We start from the raw sequence: 15,356 nt of genomic DNA on the forward strand, positions 1-15,356 counted from the left end.
TTAAAAGACTATTTTACCCCTCAATTTGACGTCCACTTAACCAGCTTGTGACGGAATGACCAACATTGGAAACATTTTGATAGTCAAGGGTCTAAATTGTCCAAATTAAAAGTCGAGATCCAATTGTGGAAAATCACGATAGTCGGAGGACCAATGCTGGAATTAACTCCTAATATAACTATATATAATTGTACTGATATCAACACTAAATTAATAAAATTGAAGTGCGTGAAATTAATCAACGCCAATAATAACTAGAAACAATAAGAATATGAGATCAAAATTAAACAATGTCAACTTTCAATTCAAGTTTGTAGGTATAATGAGCTATCTATATTTATTAGTAAGTGATAGGATTTGTCTAAACTCTAAACTAGGGCACTTGAGAACACACTTACAGTTCTAAAACGACTATCTATATTTATATTAATTAGTAAGTGATTGAATTTGCCTAAACTGTAGCACTTGAGAACTCTTGCAGTTCTAAAATGACATTGTGAATAAATGAACAATGTTTTAGGTAAGCCTATAATTTTATTTTATTGCTTTTTTTTTATTTATTTTAAACAATAATTTAATCCAAACATACTATTTGGATTCACATATTTTTCCCTCTAAGTCTCAACTTTTTTCCCTCACTCTTAAATTAATGTGAACACTTTTCTAGAGACCCACATGATAGAAATAATATTTCATTGTTTGTCTATTCAAAAAATGGAAATAAAAGAATAAAATTTAAGAATATACATAATAAAACTCGTTTTAAATTTGCCATAATATAATTGTCCATTAAGGATATTATTTTCATTTGAAACTAACTCAAATAATTGTGTCAATTACTCCACTATTTCTATATCATAATATTTGTTTTTTTGGGATGTATATATATATATATATATATATATATATATATATATATATATATATATATAAATTTACTATACATTATTTTATACTTACATAATTATGATCTCACAACACTAGAATCTCTATACATTTTTTTCATTATCGTATATATTATGTGTTATATAAAGAATTTTAAAGTACCAATCAATAATGTATTTATATCATTATGCACATTAAAATCATGTGATCTATATAATAGTATTTGATATGATCCATACTAGTGTTAAATAACATTAAAAATTTCCCAACTAACTTCGGTCCCTCCTAGCTAGCTAGTCGACTAGTCCTAATTACATGTACGTTGTATAGTAGTTCTTATTACAGAATTCTTAAATTGCATGGTGAGCAATTTTTGACTTTTATGCGAACCTATATTATATGTCGTAGTATATTATGTCTACAAAAAAATTCAATCCAAATCCTAATAATAATAATAATAATAATAATTAAAAAAAAAAAAAGAATCCCTTGCTCACATCACATTCAATGTAAGAGCCTAGGTACTAGAGGTAGCTAGCCCTCCTAAACTTCTACCTACTTTCATTTATTTCTATACAATGAATTTAATCAAATTATTATTATTACTACTATTATTATTATTATTATTTTGAGGAAGCAAGAAATTATATTAAATCATAAATGAGAGCATTACAAAGGAAAGGAGTGTGAGAAAACCACTCTAGAGTCTAGACGTTCGGACTTAAAAACGGACTCCCTAAAATCTCTGTATCTCACATTTGAGTAGGTGAACCCCATAATTTGTGGCTCCAAGAGCTCAATATCTTTTGTGGCCCCAAGAGTTGATTCTCGATATGGTTGAGTACTATTGACTCACTCAATTACAAAATAGTATTTGTTTTATACTTTCTCTATCTGTTGCAGTCCAAAGTGTCAATACCCGATCACCGAGATTCGATCGTATGACATTCCCTCAAGGAGAACCACAAAAATACAATTTGAACATAAGGTGCTTGACATTAGTTATTTGTATATAAGAAACTTGTGATTTGAAAAAAAAAAATTAATTTATAACTTGTGAATGTGATGGATGGTACATGTCTAATTCCGGACCAATAATTTTCTTATAGAGAGAGTGTAGAGAAGATGAAGATGTAAAGGACACAAAATAATGCAAAAAATTAAAGCTGTAGCCAATGCTGAGGTTTTGATTGCTTTATAGTTTCTGATAAACCTTAAAACTTGTAAAGTGTTACTTACAAGTATTCATTTCTTTGCTTTTACTCAGAAAAGTGTGAAATTCTTCGCCAAGGTCTCCACATTTCGGCTGATGTCCACAAGGAGCCCACCATATTAGGTATAACTCTCAAGGAGCCCACCATATTAGGTATAACTCTCACACTGCGACTACTGCCAAGTCTTGATCGTGCGTGCCATTCATACCCACAATCTACTACCTGAGTGCCAACTGAGCTGTCTGTGCAGGCTAGTATTCATTTTCTAAAAGCTACTCTACAGCATTGCAAATCTCAAACTGGGAATCATGACAGGAAAACATGTTTATACATTTTCAAAGACAAAAACTGGGATTTAAGGAAAGATTATTGCCATTCCTGATCTCCAACAGCCTTATCTTCTTTGGAAGTTGAGGAACATGATACCATAGGCAAACACAAAGAAGAACAAGAGACACCAACCAACATGAGCTGCAGCAACAGCAGGGAGGAAACCATAGTCATAACCTAAGAAATCTTTAAGGAACTGTTTTATTGCCATGTCACCTTCTCCAGGAACCTGAATCAGAGACCCTTTATCCCCTAGCTGTGACGTGATTAGGCCGTAAAGTGACCACGCATTAGGTGATGCCCAGTAGTACCACCTCCACCATACCGGGATTTGCTGCAACAATCAAAAACCGGGAAAAAGAATCTCAAAACGAAACGAAAAAGAGGCGATTTCTCGTGCAGATCAGATGTACTGAAAACTAATGAAAAGTAGTTTAATTTAGCTTACTGTTCTGGGAATAAGGAAACCGGTGAAGAGGTTCCAGAAGCTGAGGAGGAAAGCCATGACGATGGCAGCAAACTGGACACCGGGCGTTAGTGCCACGAGCATCATTCCGTAGAGTGTGAAGTAGATGAAGCTGGTGAACATGAAGTAGTAGAACCATAGAAATTTGCCCGCTTTCCACTCGAATCCAATCATGGGGTAGAGGAGAAGAGAATAGCAAATGGTCTGTACAGCCACATATATTGCTTCTATACCAGCCTGCAAAATTTTCCCAGACAGATAATTATATAGCACCTAAAGTTATGGTAGTCATACTGCTCAGAAAATGCCAGTACACCATCTAGGGTTACTGAGTGTGAGACAAAATGGCTAACACTCTGCAGATCTACAGTTCAAGGGGCAACACAACAAGATATCAACTATGGCTGGAGATCAACACGACTTATGCTTCCAGCTACTACGAGGTTAGGTTTCTCGGAGATTCTACTCTGTATGGTCAGACTATATTTTAGATCTAACAAAAAGGGGATTGTCTAGGCCTGCAGGTAAAGAGTGAAATGCCCGGTACGCGTTTTAATTACCTGAGCAAGTGCATATGGCAAGGCTGAATACATCCCAGCAGCCCGTTCTCGATAGAAAACTGTTCTCTCCACAGCCACAATAGCTTGCACCGAAGACGTGTTTATAGATCCAAGGAAAATCACAGCAGCATAGATAGCTCCCAAAAGATTCAGAAGATCCTGTTGCTTATGGCTGTTAACAAGAACCAATCTTAGTTATCCACATGCTGCAAGAGATTCTATAACTAGATAGCAAAGGGATTGAAGTATGAACTTACATTTCTTCTCCTTTGCCCCAAAATATAGCTCCAAACATAAGGCCCAAAATTATTGTCACGAAAAACCGGATTGCATTGTACTGTGGGTTCCTCCAGTAAGACCAATGCTGTTTCCAGAAACAAGCTTTGCATTGCTCTGCAAATGATTGGGAGTATTTTGTTGGGAAGTAAAGGTCTCGGGAACCGGGAGGCGGGGTGCTTAGTTCTTTTATGAGTTCTTGATTCCTCCTAAAAGAGTGAAAAAAGCTAAGATTAGACCCACCATATTCTCAAGAAAAAGAAACCAAAGTGGAGAGTTTAATTTATTACTGATAAAGTGGAGAGTTTGCATAAATTTCTGCAAAATCGACTCCAGTTTGTGCCTCAATTGCAGCAGTACTGATATCCAGCATCCATGTGGCTGGATTATATCCATTCTTGATCTTAGGCACCCCAGGTACAGCCTGCAGCAAGGGTCGATTTCAAAGTAACGAAGGAGCTAGATAAAACGAAAATAATTTTGCGGTTTGGAGCAAAACACAGTGTGAGGAAGAAAAAATTAACCTCGAAATATTCAATCAGGTTTTGCGAGTTTCGACCAAGTGGTCCTGCATAGATCACTTGCCCTCCTCTCTTCAACAAGAGTAACTGCAAGAAACTCACTTCTTCTTATCACCAAAAATGAATGAAATTTGACTTTATATCCAATGAACTGCAAAAGTTGGAGCCTCGGGGGCATATATACCTCATCAAAAGCTTCAAAAATGTCTATGCTTGGCTGGTGAATGGTGCACACAACTGTTCTCCCGGTGTCCACTGTGTTTCTTATGGTTCGCATAACAATAGCAGCAGCTCGGGCATCGAGCCCGGATGTTGGTTCATCCATGAATATTATAGACGGGTTAGCAACCAACTCCACAGCGATTGTCAACCGTTTTCTCTGTTCAGTTGAAAGACCATCGACCCCGGGAAGACCAACTAACGAATTTCTTATAGGATTAAGCTCAACCAGTCCCATCACTTCTTCTACAAACATCTGCTCATACATAACCAGATAGATGTAAGTTATGAACAAATATTACAATGTAATAGGGTTAGTTGTATTCAAAAAAAAAAAGAAAAAGATAGATGTAAGTTGTCAACCAAGGAATAAAGAAAACGTTAGTGGAACGAGAAGTTGAACGAAAACATAGAGTGCACACCTCTCGTGTATTGTTGTTAATATCTGCAGACAAACGTAGCCAAGCGGAATAAATGACAGATTCATAGACAGTAAGATTGGGTGAATGGATATCGGTTTGTTCACAGTAGCCAATGACTCGAGCAAACGTTGCCTGGTTCTTTGGATAGCCAGAAACGCTAATGCTACCCTCGATGTATCCACTGGTCTTTCGTCCCGCTAAGACATCCATTAAGGTTGTCTTTCCAGCACCAGTCACGCCTACAAGCGCTGTCAGGACTCCAGGCCTGAAAGCACCACAAACATCGCGAAGTAGCTGGAGGCGGTCTTCATTAACACCTTCACTCTTCATTTGCTGTAAGGATAAGGAAGCAATTCAAAATTCAAAGGTGTTTTGAAAAGAAACTAATGAAGAACTTGAAGATAATCTAGTTATCAAGCGATAGAGTTAATAATTCTCAAAAGATCGACATGGAAGTACTAAAATAACTGCTTACAGAAGGCATATCCACGTAGTAGTTTATATGGTTAAAAGCAAGGGCCAAGGGCTGAAAAGGAAGAACCATTCCTTTCCTCGAACCATTCCTCTCTCGTGGAATCATACCTACAATTCGTCGAGATATAATAATCTGGAGCAATCGAACATTTCATAAATGCAAAAACTGTTCGGTATATATTCAATTTGCCAAACCTTCAGAGGAATCGTTTTTCTTGTTTTCAACATCCTCCTCCAAGAGTGCAGCCCTCGAGTCACCATAAGCTGAAATTAACAGAAGCTCATTAACCACGCTCTTTCGCAAAGAGTTCATATTTCTATTCTAATGATAAGATCTCCTTACGGTTTAAGAAAGACAGTGCTGCAATAAATAAAGAGTTGAAAAGAAGTGAAAATCCCCAGAGAGCTCCATTGCAAATCCAAAACCAGTAGTCGTCTGTGTAAAAACCTCTCGCCTTGAGAAGCGCTTTCCCTACAGTAGGTTCTTGAATTATGGTGTATATATTAGGCTGCATAACAAATAATTTTAAGGTTTTATCATCAGGAACTCCAAAGTCCCTCAAATTTCACCTACCGATAGAACTTTGGTGAAAACTTGAAAACGATTTTTAAGTGAGAACTTACAGCACTCCATCTTTCGTCCAGAAATTCATTCATAACTAATGCATTTTGTCCGTAACTCATAGGAGAAACATAAAAGCCCCATTTCAACCAAGGCTTAATGTCATCTACAGGCAGTTAAGAAAACTCATTACTTTTGAAAACTTTTATGATTTGAGGGATATGAATGTGACAGTACATAATCGATATACTTCGAAAGCTTAAATTTAAAGAAAAATAGTTACTTACCTTTAGAGATTATGAAGCCCCCAAGCACAAGGACCAACAGCAAGGAAAATGCACCTAAAGTGTTTGAAACTACTTGTGTTCTTCCAACTGCTGCAATGAATCGGAATAGAGAGAGAGCCATCTGATGTATACCGAAAAATGTCAAAAATTGGCGAAAGAACCTGAAATACAGATAATGAAAAGTTGGAACAGATATGATAGCGAATAATTTCAAGTATCCATGGAATTGAATTGGGATGGTGAATTCAGTCTAAAGCACTCTTACGGTCTTACCTTCCAGCAGAAGGGGCGAATCCTATTGGATAATATGTAAGAATAATCCATATTGCTGATTCCATGAATGATAGGGGTATTTTCAAAAACCAAATTGGGAGGGCAAAAGCCCAAGGCGGAAAAAACAAATGATCCCGTTGTTTAAAGAACACAGGAAGTCTCATAACTGTTAGTGCCAACTCCGCCATTCCATTAAACATTACATTGAGCAGACTGAAGAAGAGAGCCCCAAAGAATTTAGTTCCATCTTGTAACCTGCCATATGGCATCTCTGTTCTCAAGAAAACAGTGAATGCCAAAATGGACATGATGGTTATCTGGGTAGTTTTGAATATGTAAAGAAAAGAGTTACGCTTCATTAGAAGCCACTCCCGAGAGAAACATGCCTTCAATAGTTCCCAATTTGAGATACCATACTTGTTAGTCACCAATGCAGCAGGGTGGGCTCTGGACTTATCATAAGGAATGCTAAGCTCATCGGCAAGCTGTTGGCCAAGACGAAATGAAGTGAAAGCCTCTGCGAATTCTGCAACTGAGATGTATCGATATGGTTGCTCTTTTCTGAGCCAATATTGTTCTTGATCTTTCTTGGAGGTCACTTCTTGGAGAAAATCAGCAGTTCCCTTCCGCTCGGGACATTTGAATCCCATGCTCTCAAAGAACTCAAGAACATTCTCCCTCGCACCTTGGTACACAATCTGCCCTTCTGAGAGCAAGATTATGTCGTCAAAAAGATCGTACGTCTCGGGGGCTGGTTGGAGCAGAGAAATGACCATTGTTACATCCATAATGTGAACCAACTGGCTCATGTATTTTACAATCTGAAAAGTTGTGGAACTGTCTAGCCCAGTTGATATTTCATCCATTAGAAGAACTTTTGCAGGTCCAACCAACATTTCCCCTGTAAACCAAGTTTTAGTAATTATCAAGAATTACAGACAAAAAAAAAAAAAAAAAAGGATGGCAGTCCNTATCCATGGAATTGAATTGGGATGGTGAATTCAGTCTAAAGCACTCTTACGGTCTTACCTTCCAGCAGAAGGGGCGAATCCTATTGGATAATATGTAAGAATAATCCATATTGCTGATTCCATGAATGATAGGGGTATTTTCAAAAACCAAATTGGGAGGGCAAAAGCCCAAGGCGGAAAAAACAAATGATCCCGTTGTTTAAAGAACACAGGAAGTCTCATAACTGTTAGTGCCAACTCCGCCATTCCATTAAACATTACATTGAGCAGACTGAAGAAGAGAGCCCCAAAGAATTTAGTTCCATCTTGTAACCTGCCATATGGCATCTCTGTTCTCAAGAAAACAGTGAATGCCAAAATGGACATGATGGTTATCTGGGTAGTTTTGAATATGTAAAGAAAAGAGTTACGCTTCATTAGAAGCCACTCCCGAGAGAAACATGCCTTCAATAGTTCCCAATTTGAGATACCATACTTGTTAGTCACCAATGCAGCAGGGTGGGCTCTGGACTTATCATAAGGAATGCTAAGCTCATCGGCAAGCTGTTGGCCAAGACGAAATGAAGTGAAAGCCTCTGCGAATTCTGCAACTGAGATGTATCGATATGGTTGCTCTTTTCTGAGCCAATATTGTTCTTGATCTTTCTTGGAGGTCACTTCTTGGAGAAAATCAGCAGTTCCCTTCCGCTCGGGACATTTGAATCCCATGCTCTCAAAGAACTCAAGAACATTCTCCCTCGCACCTTGGTACACAATCTGCCCTTCTGAGAGCAAGATTATGTCGTCAAAAAGATCGTACGTCTCGGGGGCTGGTTGGAGCAGAGAAATGACCATTGTTACATCCATAATGTGAACCAACTGGCTCATGTATTTTACAATCTGAAAAGTTGTGGAACTGTCTAGCCCAGTTGATATTTCATCCATTAGAAGAACTTTTGCAGGTCCAACCAACATTTCCCCTGTAAACCAAGTTTTAGTAATTATCAAGAATTACAGACAAAAAAAAAAAAAAAAAAGGATGGCAGTCCCTCTTTAACAAGTGTAATGTTAACTTAGTACTTACTAAATTCATAGAGATAAATCTCTTTAAAACATACCAGTGGTTACACGCTTCTTCTGTCCACCAGAGATACCCCTCCTCATCTCATCACCAACTGTGATGTCTGCACAAATCTCTAATCCTAGAATCTGCAATAAATTTGAGTGATAAGTCTCCTCCAAAAGTTGATCCAAAAACTTGGGATCAAGAAGAATAAATAAATAAACCTTGATAATGTAATCCGTGACCAAACTGGTCTTTTGGCCAGCCACGGATATGGACTTCAAGAAAGCATCAAGTTCTGGATCTGGTTTGATTCCCGCATCTCTCTCACGCCTTGAGAGTTCAGCCAGCAGCTCATATCTTGTTCCAACACCCAAACAGCGGCCCGAAAAATCCAATGTTTCCCTCACTGTCAGCTCTCCATGGTGAAGATCATGTTGACTAATATAGGCACATGTCCTTTGAGGGACAAATTCATGAAATTCATGGCCACAGTATGTGATTTTTCCTGTTTTCTATTCAATTTCCCCCAATCAGTCAGCAAACAAACAATACTGTCTAAAAGTTGCAATCTTGAATAGTACATAAACAGAAAATAATTACCTTTAAATCATTATCAAGCTTTCCTGCAAGCGCCCGCATCAATGTTGTTTTCCCTGCACCAGGGGGACCTAAAAGCAGTGTCATCCTGAAAACAACAAGATTTAAGCACCAATGCAAAATTACAATCACCAGAGGGAAACCCGCAACCAATACCCGATGGTGGGCACGGGGTAAACCCCGCCTTGTGACCCTAGCTGGCAAAGGATTACAAGGAGGCCCATAGCTGACTGGCTCAAACCAAGAAGGCGAATAGGCCGTTCCTGCTGAGACTCAACTTGTAACCTTATGGTACCAAATCAACAACCTAACCAACTTGGTTGGGTTGCCTTCAGATTATATAATTCCTGAACAAAAGGATTCTTTCTGGGAAATTAAGGAACATAATAAGATGTTTGGAACTTGGAAACACAAAATGAAGAATACCTTGATGGCTTGATAATGCCACTGACATCTTTGAGTATTTGAATGCTTCTTCTATTAGAAGGGGCAAGGTGAACCATCCTCAGAACATTCTATTGTTCATTGCAGGCCAAAGAAAACAAGAAAAGCATCATTAACCAGTAAAGTACTAAGTAGTACCTAAGTTTTGAGGTATTAATATTTGCTAATTCTGATCAATAAACTAGAAAAGGATCAAACTTGACCAACACAACTCAAATACACTCCAAAAAAATTTGATAGCTTTGATCAATAATCCAAATTTTCAAACCCAAAACAGAAAGAATATATAAACCTAAGCTCAAATCACATTCAATGCCAGCCTCTTTTGAATAGGAAAGAATGGTTTAGTGGCAAATTAACAAAGCTAATCATTCTAATAGCAATGAAAAATGGCATACAATCAATACAAATAATTGAAAATGTAAGTTGTGTGAAAGTCGCCAATATAAGTTCAGAAAGAGTTTTGAATCAAATCTTCCCGGACAGGAGTCAAACTCTCGAGTCAAATCTAATGACTCCGTTGATGCAACTCGAGTTAAATCTAAATTAGTGTCATGATATGCAAAAGAAAGAAAAAAACAAAGTGGCAAAACATAACCAATTACCTCAAGGACATTCATGGTGGTATTAGCCAAAGTGGGCAATGCTCTACGGCCAACATATGTCTCTCCCACCACTGATAAGTGTTCATACCTTACTTCAATCTTTGGGATATCAACCCCCACCCTGCATCCATCCAAATAAACATTAGGCCAAAAAAAAAAAAAGTTGAAGGTTTGCAACTCCAAAATACTAAAATTTAAAGATTAGCTTTTTTAGAAAGGAAATTATACCAAACAGCTATCAACTAACAACAACACAGATAATTTACCAAACACCTTTCTACAATCTAATGTTATCAACTATTCATACCCTCTAACTCAATCATCTGATAACTATCAGCGCCATTTACCAAGCAGGCCGAAATCCCATTAATGAATGCTAAAATCTCTGAACTAATATGAATGAAAACTTACTTACCTATCAATCCTTTCTCTAAACCTTAGAAGAAACCTATCATTATCTTCCTCAACAGCTCTTAGTATACTCTCCATTAACATTTCCTTTTCTTGCTTCCCAAGCTTAGTAATGTCAATTTCCTCTGCAACAAGGCGGCCATCGCCGTCCACCGCATGCTTCTTCAACACGCCTTTCCTCATCCTATCAAACGTCGGCAGCCGCTCGATGGCGGCCCACCGCAGCTCGTCCTCCTCATCCTCCCGCCGCGCGCTCCGGCCGAACGCCTCCGGCGTGGCCAGCCACGCCACCTCCCGGAGACTGGCGGACTGCCAGCTCCGCCGGCTACTCGACGCCAAACTCCTCCGACTACTACGCGAGATTGCCGGGTCATCCCCCTCCATCATTTTTTGCTCCAAAGTTTCCTCCTTTTCTTGATTGCACCGCAGAATTTCTCAGTCTTGACGTGAAAAATCAAAGCTTTGTTGCTTATTAGTGTTATTACACGTTATGCGCCGTGTGTTACGAGTTCCCGGGGAGAATAGTCGCCGGAGAGTCTCCGTTTAAGCATGCCGGAGGCCGGGAAATTAAAACTCCGGTGGAATGAGACGAGGGAGCTGAGGAAAAATGGGGAGTTTAAAAAGAGAGTAGTTGAAAGAAATTACAAGGGTGGTTGAAAGAAATCAGAACCGCAAACAGACAGCATGACACATCGACTATACGTCCATACATTTCATTAATTCCATAGAATCATCAACATAAATACTACTGCCTATGTCAAACTAAGCCGACGGGGAATGCTCTTTAGTTGGATTGTTTAAGGGTTTGATAAATGCACTAATAAGACTTATAACAAAGTTATAAATTATATTAAAAAAAATTTATGTGATGGTCTCAATTGTTAATTTCGTGATTACGAAAACACAGTTTATTGGCCGGTCAACACAATTTTTTTTATATCAATTCTCGTGTGTATGGGCCTTTTGAGGCCTTTTATACATGTACAAGGATGATTAAAAGTGAGTTGATGCCGGTTTCTCGTACTCTTCTCACCGCCCTCTCTGGGTGGCTCCCTTCTTTACACCGGGCTGGCTCTCCCCCATCTGACTCAAGTGTTACCGACTGTCTTTCTAAATTTACTGACTCCTCTTAGCAGCCTTCGGGACTACCGATTAGCGCCCGCATCCGCTCCGCTCTTTTAGCTGGCTGATTTCTGATTTTACTAACTACGTTGCTCGCTCCAACTACCTAACCACACTGCTTGCTCTAACCACTTGATAACCACTCGACTTCCTAAGGTAGTGCTTTCTATACCCATCTGAGTCCTGATGTGGCTAGTGTGACTCCTTCAGTCATGCCATTTTCTATCCCCTGGACCCTTTGTGTCACTTTATTCTTCATTCAGCCAACTTGGCTACTTGCCTTGTACTGTGCTCCGCCCAATTTTCCATCCTTTTTGGTATGCTGCCTGCCCTTCTCAATTTTTCAAGCCCGGGTTCATATCTCATCATTAATTTAAAAAAATTAACAATATAATTATACAACTTATTATGTAATTTGATGGCACTTCTCTTTCCAAGTGATCACAGGATCAAACGGTGGAAACATTATAGAATCATGAGTGATAATGATCGAAATTTCTTTAAAAGGTTACGTGTAAGTGTCGGAAACATCCAAGAAAATATCAGATCAGTTCCTAGTTGTAAGCAGCTATCTACATTTATTAGTATTTATTAGGATAGCCATTCAAATTGGACTTTTATATATATATATATATATATATATATATATATATATATATATGAAAAAATTCACAGTCATAATTCAAAAATATGAAATGAATAAACATTACATTGTGACTCTAGTTAACAAAGGACACAAGAAGGTAAATTAACTTAAGTTGTCTAACTAACAAGTTTAGCTTAAATCAAGAAGGTTAATAGGTTACCCCAATAAGAGTCTAACTTGATTACCTAACAAAATATATTATTTTAGTCATATTGTAAAAAAAAAATAAAAAATTTTAAGACAATATTTAGTGCGTAATATATAATTCACTTTATATCTCAAAATTTACATAGTAAATAATTCATCTTTGAAGTAACAAAATCATTCAATTATTATTACTTAGGACATGTGTATTTTAGTACATTTTTTTTTTCAACTTTGGTTCTACTTTAAGAATTAAAATTGTAAATTTTTTTGGACAAGTTAAAGGGTATATTATAATAACAAAAAATTAGAAGCTAAAGTCAGAATAGCTTAAATGGTCGTCAAATCAACGTTAGTCTTGTTTAGCTTCCAACAATAACGTAGGATTATCCACTCATGAGTTTAGCTTGGGTGATGAGCTCAGCACCTTGAATACGAAAGTATATTATATTCCATTCACAAATGCAATTTTCCCTTTATGATATGATGGAGTGGCGTGTGACAAAACATACAGACACAATAGATCAGTTCATGCATGATATAGTTAATAGCTAGGGTTTTTTTAAAAAAAATATTCCAGCTAGCTTAGATAGACATTATTATTATATTACGGAGTAGTATTATTATAATAAGAAGTAAAATTTTGTTATGTAGCCCATATATATATACTCAATTCACAAATGCAATTTTCCCTTTATGCTATGATGGAGTGGCGTGTGACAAAACACACAGACACAAAAGATCAGTTCATGCATGGTATGGTTAATAGCTAGGAAGTTGATATGTTATCGGTTTTTTAAATATTATTCCAGCTAGATAGACATTACTCCGTATTATATTACTATTATAATTTGAAGTATACTTTTGTTATGTAACACACACATATAGAGAGAGATGAGAGAAAGAGAGAATTTTATTTATGGTCTCTATGTGACAATCCTTTTTTTTTAAGTCCTTTTTTTCTTTTTCAAAACATTCTTCTTTGATCCTAGTATTATTGTGGCATGATCATTTTTTATCTTTCACCTATAAAATCATTTCGTGAAATATAAGGGCATTTAGGTCTTCAATTATAATTTTTTTCAAAAAAATAAAAATATAATGGATCAACCCACTTTGTATAGAAACTATCGAAATGTTCTTGTATTTAATGAAATTTCAACGATTTTATTGATAGATGACAAAAATGATCATGCAAAAATAATATTAGGACCAAAAAGAAATATTTTGAAAGTGAAGGACTAAAAGTGGACTACAACTATAAATATAGGATAAAAAAATGAAATTATTCATATATATATATATATATATATTTATTTATTTATTTATTTATTTATTTATTTATTGGTGATCGTACGAGAACCACACTAATTTTGGCCTTTGATATTGGTGGTGTGGATGATTAGGGGTGTAAATGAGCCGAGCGGTTCGTGAGCTGCTCGCGAGCCGCTCGGTCAAAGCTCGGCTCGAGCTCGGTCAAATTCGAGCTCGAGCGGCTCATTTAATAATCGAGCCGAGCTCGAGCTCTAATGTATTAGGCTCGTGGCTCGTCGAGCCGCTCGCGAGCCATATATATATATATATATATATATATATATATAATAATATAATATAATATATACATATAAAATTATAGTTTATTTTTAATTGAAACATGAATATAAAATCAAACAGGTTAAATTTGGCACTCAAACTCAAGTTCAACCCTGATCTCGAGCTCGAATTCAAGCTCGAACTCGAGCTCGAGCCGAACTCGAGCAGCTCGAAAATTGGCGAGCTCGAGCTCGAGCATCAATTCTTGAGCTCTATCGAGCTCGAGCTCGAACTCGAGCCGAGCCTTCCTTAACGAGCTCGAGCACGAGCCACCCTATGCTCGAGCTCGGCTCGGCTCGTTTACACCCCTATGGATGATTGTGAATTGATTTGTTTTAATTGCTTATTTATTTATGGGGTTGGTTTAGGGATTTTGAGTGCATTTAAAATCTTTGAATTATTATTTGCTACATTTATCGTCCGACTTTTTTTGTAGGAGCACACCACGAAACATGTTGTGAATTGGTGGTATTAAGTAAGTCAATGTCACCAAACTTATAAAAAGAGTTTTACTATATAAACTTTCAATTTTTACTTCATTTTTATTTTTTGTCCACAAGAATGATAAGATCAGATATCATTATTTGAATGAAATAATAAAAATTAAGAATTTATGTACTAGTAGTACTTTTTTTGTGAAAAGTCCGAGAAGGAACAGTTAGACAGTTAGTTGATGGATAATAATATATTAAAAGCTTATAATGACTGATTTCTTCTAGGATTTGACCCAAAGGAAATAATATGTATAATCTATGTCCCATTTATAACTTCTAACTAATTTTCTATAACACCAATAAAAACAAAAAAATAGAGTCATGACAAAAATAATCATAATGTGTGGTGTTTATAGATTAGGATGACTTTCAGTCGTTATAAAAAAATCTAATGTGATGCACATTTAATTCGCATCCCAGGAATTTTTTTACATAGTTAGGATTGGTATGTAGCATGAATGTAGAGTACTTGTAACAAACTTTATGCGTCCTCAAGGTTGAGAGGTAGATCGGTCAAACATCCCGAGCATGGGTAGATCAGTCATGTTAATTAACCTTTTCTACAAATGTGTGTATACCTCTAAGTCTTCTTTCATATAATTGAGCTGGTCTCAAACTAATACTACTCTATAACCAAAATGACATCAATAAATAGAAGTGTGAGTGACGCGATTAATGAAAATACAAAGAATAGTTAGATTGGAATTCAAATGTGATATCATAATTTTGTAATTAAAAAATAATGTAAATTATATAAGAATATATATAACCAAAAAATAATAATTATGATATTGA

The 15,356-nt window shown here is 36.7% G+C and overlaps 1 pseudogene; it reads right to left on the minus strand.

The window, feature by feature from the left end:
• Positions 1-2,052: 2,052 nt before the first annotated feature.
• On the minus strand, positions 2,053-11,330 carry LOC116006212 (annotated as a pseudogene).
• Between the last annotated feature and the right edge of the window lie 4,026 nt (positions 11,331-15,356).

This window comes from Ipomoea triloba, chromosome 15 (genome assembly GCF_003576645.1).
Source record: "Ipomoea triloba cultivar NCNSP0323 chromosome 15, ASM357664v1".
In the NCBI taxonomy this organism is placed as follows: domain Eukaryota; kingdom Viridiplantae; phylum Streptophyta; class Magnoliopsida; order Solanales; family Convolvulaceae; genus Ipomoea; species Ipomoea triloba.